Source organism: Anarrhichthys ocellatus, unplaced genomic scaffold (genome assembly GCF_004355925.1).
Source record: "Anarrhichthys ocellatus isolate YVR2014 unplaced genomic scaffold, GSC_Weel_1.0 scaffold7, whole genome shotgun sequence".
Lineage (NCBI taxonomy): Eukaryota > Metazoa > Chordata > Actinopteri > Perciformes > Anarhichadidae > Anarrhichthys > Anarrhichthys ocellatus.
The window spans coordinates 3538297-3545290 of NW_022280037.1; positions in this window are offsets into that span (position 1 = coordinate 3538297).

Genomic DNA, 6994 nt, shown 5'->3' on the forward strand with positions numbered 1-6994 from the left:
GGGGGGGTGGGCTGTTGTCGGGTCCCAGATGGGTTAATGGGGAGTTTAGCATCAGGATTACAATGCAACAGTGTGGCTTTGGATTGAGTAGTGATTACCCCCAAGCTCACACTGGCTACCCCCTTCTACTGCTCACCAACACCACCGCTGGGCCAACAAGACGGCCGTTGTTAGATGGACAAATTAATAAGATATTAACATTATTGCGGCCAAAATGATAACAAAATTTAATATTTTCTCGATAGTTACTGAAAAGGAAATACAATTTACAACATGCTTTGGCCTAAAAACAAATGTTTTAAAATTAGTTTTTTGGTGTACATTTGGAAATGAGTCTTGGGGATTCTAATAAACACAAGTTTAACCAAAAATATTGTGCAGAAAACAGTTTCTCCACAATACCAAAAAGGTATCATATGTTATTTTAATAAATAATGTATTCTAAAGACCTAAATTTTAGCTATCAGCATTAGCTACTGAATCTAAGTGATTTAAAAAAATTAAAAAATTAAACGATGTGCTCCCTCTCATGGCCATAGCTTGTTATTACGATTAAAAAGAAAATCATGATGTAGAGTTATAATAATGTGTTTAGGCCAAAAGACACGCAGTCTTCATGCCTTTTCAGTCCTTCTCTACTCCATCCTTCTCCATCACCTCCCCCACCAGGAACACTGCACCAGGGAGCTAGACTAATCTGTTTGTCAAACGCGTGTCCTTCCTCTGCACCCAACATCAACCCCCCCCGTCCTCCCTCCCCACCTCCTTCCCTCCCACCCCAGCAGCTAGCCATCCCAGGTCCAGCTCCAGCACCGCCAGCCAGCCCACGGAGATTGAAATGTTAAGGGCAGGGACGACAGCTCCACTAATTAAATTCCCCAGGTTAATCCCTGCCGATCCCCACCTCGCACTCTCCAACCAGGCCCTGCAAGGAGACAGGGGGCAGCGACCAGGGACACAACAAACAAACATTCAACACTAACAGAAAGAAGAGGCTGAATGTGAAAATGAAAAGACTGAAACGCCTCACGTGGTTGGGGCGCATGGTTTGAACAAGCAAATATGTGGACAAACAAGCATCTGTGTGAAGCAGGAAGGCAACACCAAACAATCGTGCACACTAACGCATTGCAAGGAAAAAAACCCTCATGTTGATAATTCATCTTCGTCCTACGTCTTCCAGACAGATGGTGTGAAAATATTTTGTTAATAAATGTAAAGTAAAACAAAGCTCCTGCTGATTACAGATTTTTTTCTTGGAACCAGACTTATTAAAGTTAACGAGTAGCTCCCATGTTGACTGCCTGTGTGACGTGCCCTCACACTCCCGGTGTAGCCTCAGCCCTGTCATCATCTCAGCATGTACAGTGGCCTCGTGTCTGACCCTGTGCCACTGTACTGACATGCTGACCGACCACTAGCACACTATGTGACCGTGGCAGCATCAGAAGAGGTCAGACATTCCACCCCTTCATATGTGCAGGGTGGAGAAATTACTTTCAAACTGGTCCGAGGGTAATATTGTGCTTTTTTTACCCTGAAAGAGAGCACCGATCGGCCTTGATATCATCATCCAAAGCAAAATGACCCTAAAGGGGAAAGGAAACGCTTAATTAAGGCTGCCAATGCTTTACACCTCTTCTGGAGTACAAGAAGTTATAAACAGGGTGAGCAGAAACACCTTATCTACCATTGCACACGTCAAGTGTTGAAACATCACCTCTTATTAAACTGAAAAATAATGTCACATATGTGCATGCCAAATTGTATGCATCTGTTCTAATATTCACAGCAGATCCATCACGGAAAAACAGCACTATACAGAAATAAATATGACTGTCTCAATAGATCTTTAGTAAATGGATGCAGTGGATACAGGAAAGCAGATTCAAAAGGAAGCGATTAGAGCAGGTGCTTTTGTACATCGTGGTGGGCGTGGGGTTGGAGAAGACGCGGGCGCATCACACAGTGTGGGCGTGCTGCGTCACTGACACCACGCGCCTGCGTTGTGGCTTCGCTCAGAGGTGTAATGCCTGATTAGGGGATTACAGGAAAGTGCTTCTTTGCAGTTCTGTGAGAAACAATTATTAACATGTTGGTGTCTCTAATCCTGGATAAACACAGCTTTTCAAGAACAACAGCGAGTCTTTCTTCCCCCCCTTTAAGAAAAAAGAATCTGTGTTTAAACCCCGTAGTCACTTGAACTCCAAAGCCTAACTAATACCAGCGGAGGAGACAGGCCAGCCGTGTGGAACACTGTCATTACAGAGGTTGTGCTCTTGGTGGAAGACATGGCTGGCCAGCAGGCCTTCACATCAGAGGGGAAATACAAATTTAGCTTAGGGAGAGAAAAGCATTGTGCGGAGCACAGCTTGTTGAAAGGGCATTAGACTGAAACATGTTCGCAGCCTGTAATCTTGTATTTGTTTGTACACTTTGCTCATGTAATCTGCTTTCTACTAATACAGAGACGATTTCCTAAGTCATGCTGGGGAACCCGTGGATAACAGATCCAGGTGGGGTAGTATCACAAAGACTCACGGCAGGTTGACGTTGCACACTACTGAATGTTACCACGCACACGTTTTTGTCAAATAGGCCTGCTAGCCAGAGAATTGCACTTTAATCCTGGAAATGTTGATTGGCTCGTTTAATCCACTTATTTTAGGTACATGAAGCAGCACAGCCTCTGTAGGGATGCTATCAGGGCTTTTAGAGCCGTTGTTTAGTTAACATTAAAGCTAACCTGAAACAGTATCCTGCAACTGATACCATTGTGAATTAGACCTGCTTGCAATCATAAAATCCCAGTTTATGCTCCTGTAATAGTAAATGAAGTGTGATTAAACACGATTAAAGAAGAGTGTCTTCCAGAGATCATAAATGTATGCAGGAATAACCTCAGAAATAAACACACAAATCTAGTGACTCTTGAACTGAACTGGAGACTATTTAGTGCCGGTTGTGTGCTTTAAAAGTCGAGCAGGAAGCAATCAACACACTGCACTGCTGATTCCTGAGCCACCAATCTACCCTCTCACACACATATACCTGCACACACACACACACACACACACACACACACACACACACACACACACTATAATTTCAGTGTTGCCTGTGGCTCTGAAATACAGCACATCAAAACAACCTGTAAGTTTCATTTCCGATACCCTTGAACCTGCTGACTGGCCATGATGTCCACTAGCTGACACTTTGAAGAGTATACCTCATCTCAGTCGTTTCTGCTGCCGCCATTCTGAGTGGTCCTGTGAAGAGATGACCGATGACACATTTACAAAAATGGCTGCTATGAACACACGTAACCAATCTATACAAGAAACTAAGACATAGTAATTCTAAAGAAGGGATATTCTTTAAATGCAACAATTAGGTATTTCTTTCAAATTTAATATAATCTATTGTGACCATTTCAATGTACTGTAATTGACTTCCGAGTCATTGGAGAAGCGCACCAGTGAGTATCACCCTGGTTCCAGTCGCCTGCTTTCCACAGAAGAAGGTGCCGGTGCTGGTGTGCGATGCTGAGTTTGTGTTGTGCCCATCTGGCAGGGCAGGGTTTAGCCCTAATCCCAGAGCCCCTCAGCAGGGGAGCCCCAGTCTGTTGATCACTGCCCCCCTGCTGGCTTGTCCACACTCATGACCTCCTCAGCGCAAAAACACACAGACCCCCCGTCACAAGAAAACAAGCCTGCACACCACATCAGCACATAAACTGCAGGGCACTATATGCGAGATTAGTTTATGAGACCTTCATAGTCCACAAACACGTCTCTCATCTTTCTAGGCATGCGTCAATATTGGGTGAAGAGTTTGGATGTCCAGTAGAGACATACAGGCGTCGGCAACAGCTCCAGTACACAAATATAAACAAACACTGTGAAAGACAAGAAGGAGATGTGACCCCAACCAACAGGATAACACAGAGACACGTATCCACGCACATGCAGAGGGCACAGAGACTTGTTTTTGTGAGGCAATGTAGAATAACACATTTATCACACACACAAGTAGAGGCCGAGTAAATATACACACACATAATTACAAAAACACAGACAGATAGGCAAACACAGAAAGACACCCAGAAGCAGTCACCCAGCCATACACACCACACACCTAACCACTGATAATCCCCTAGACACAGGAACACACTCACATGCACACATACAGAGCATCATTATGTTTATCACTGTGAACCAGCCCACCGACACCCATCACTCTAATTCCATTTGTCTGTTTAGATTCGTTTTGCTTTAATCCTCCCTTGTTTGTGCACATCTGCAAGCACTGCAACAGTACAGACACAGCGAGACCGGGAACGAGAGGGAGAGAGACAGACAGGAAGAGACACAGAGACAGAGAGAGAGGGAGCTCACAGGGAGCACTCTCCCTCCTGACATACTGGTCCCTGTAGCTCCGGCAGAAGGGGGGGGAGACAGGCGTATCTCCTTACCCAGGGAGAAGCGCCCTGTCCCAGCCACGGAGCCGCCGCCAGGCCCGCAGGCCCCTGTAATCACTGCAAACAGTCAAACATCCAGTCACACAGGCTCTTACACCAACACAACATTACAGGCTTTTTACACAGTATTACACCACATCTTATTATCCCATTCAAGTCGCTCCATTAGCTCAATTGGATGGTGGGATTTTCATTTGTAAATTGGGGGATTTTAGATTAGCTTGTCTGTCAGCGATGGAATGCCCCCTGAGACTGTGAATTATGTGACCAATCACATATAAATCAATGCTTACGCATACTGCAGCGCATGAATGGATGGTGTCAGCCAGAGAAAATGAACAACCTTAACCTAGATTATGTACTGTATGTCTACTACATCACAGATCTTATCGATGCAAGCATCACGGCTGTATTGCTGCCTGGTCACAGATTAGACACACCATAGTCCTCAACTGAAAACGCTAAATAGAGGCATATAATTTACCCTTAATGTATCAACAAAACGTGAATGACAACATTTTTGTATAGCTGACAATGGGCAGTGTTAGCTTTTATACGGCAAATAATATTCAGGTCTAATAGAGAATTATTAAAGAGATAGATATTAGCTGCAATATACACCTAGCAGCAACATTATGCAGAACTGAATCCGGTTGGTTGAAAGGAGGCGAATGAATTACCCCTCTTCCTCCCGAGGCCTTCCATTCAGACACGGAGTGAGAGGGAGAGCGAGGAGAGAGAGACAGGGGAAAAAAGGCACCCCGAGCTAGTCGAGAGACCCGGCAAATTATGAAAATGCCTCTCTGTGTCCTAAATGGAGGCCGAGCTCTTTAATGTGGCACAAAATTAGAACCTGGGGGAGGAAGTGTGGCCCGCTTGATTGGCGAAACCCCTCCTGGCCCACTACCCTGCTTCCCTCCCCCCCCCCTCTCAAAGCACACACGAGATATTATCCTGTGGCTGGTGGCACTCTCTTGTATTGGGGAAACTGAAGGACCCCAGAGAGAGCCCAGGGGCGTCCATAAAGGTGCCTAATTTGTCAGTTTACTCCTCAATTATTTAAATAGATCTAAGAAGGGAGCGGAGAATGGGGCTTTTTCTGCCTCTTCGCAGTCAAAGGCAGAGAGAGACCTTTCTTCACGGTAGCCATTTTCAATTGCGCTCTGCACTGCTGTATTTGATATACAGAAGTGCTGTAGTGGAGAGGGGCTGTATCAAATAAACAAATGTGTGTACACAAGATAACAACGGGAACTTGGGGATAATATTCAGTTTGCTCTGAAGAACTCAAAGTTATTTCACATTTACAGATTAAAACAAACTTTACCAACGTGTGCACACAAAGTACACAGACACACACATTTACACATCTATCGGTGAGGATTTAGGTGAGGTCTAGATATAAAGTGAGTCCCCTTTGTTACTCATCCCTCTGCTCTTCTATCCATCCACACTATCAGCTTTATAACCCCCCCCCCCCCCCCTCTCTCTCCCCTATCAGCATCCCCACATCCAGCAGGAGTACCAGCTCACACAGCCGGGCAATGCCAGCTCTCAGCCAGAGAGTCCACTGGAGGTATGTGGGGTCCTGGGGCCAGAGATTACCAAGCGGTTGAAGATTGATCCTGGAAAGGGAGATGTTGCATTCCCCAACCCTCTGACCTCTAATCCCTCACATATCTGCCTCTATTGTTTGGTTTGTTTTACTAGAGGGGTGAGGTTGTGTGGTCTGAGTAGGATGAGGATGCTATGAAGGTGGAGCGGGTCCACACAGGGTCCTAAAGTGACCTTATCTCTCACATGCGTCTGGTGGAGGCAGGTAGAGGACCCTCTCCATTTCTGAATGCTTTGCTTCAGACCCCTATTGAGATGAACTCACATCTGTGCAACAACAATCACTTTCAATAAGCTCTATATCAGCAGCGATGCCAGCACTGCAGTGGCAGTACAATAGTCTGGGTGCTCCGACACAAAGACGTGAGCACAAAGACAATAACAGAGTCCTTTAAAGACCGGAAAGAAACAACAAAAATACTTCGTCCATGTAGGCACAATAGACACATAACAACTCAAATACAGGGAACACAATGGAGAGCACTACAAACACCTGGACAAATAAACTCAGGAAACCTGCAAACATACTGTACCTGACATACAAACGGTGGCTACCACACACTGAGAAACACACACATCAAGAGTGATAGCAAACAAAAACCTGAGACAAGTCAATCATGACATGTCAACACAGACCGGCGTTAATAGGCCTAATTCTACCCAATACACATCCCTGAGTCCATAGGAAAATATTTAATGTAGCCAAAACAACAACTTTAAGTATGTCAAGTGACAGTTAAGGTTCCACTGTATTGAAAATCGACTGGTATCTAACACATTGCAGTTAACCAACTGACAAGAGTTTCGGATAAACCTGCAACTTAGTGCACTAGAATAACAACAATCCACGGCTAAAAATGTGTGTGGAGTTTGGTAGCAGGCACTGGCAACCTTCACAAA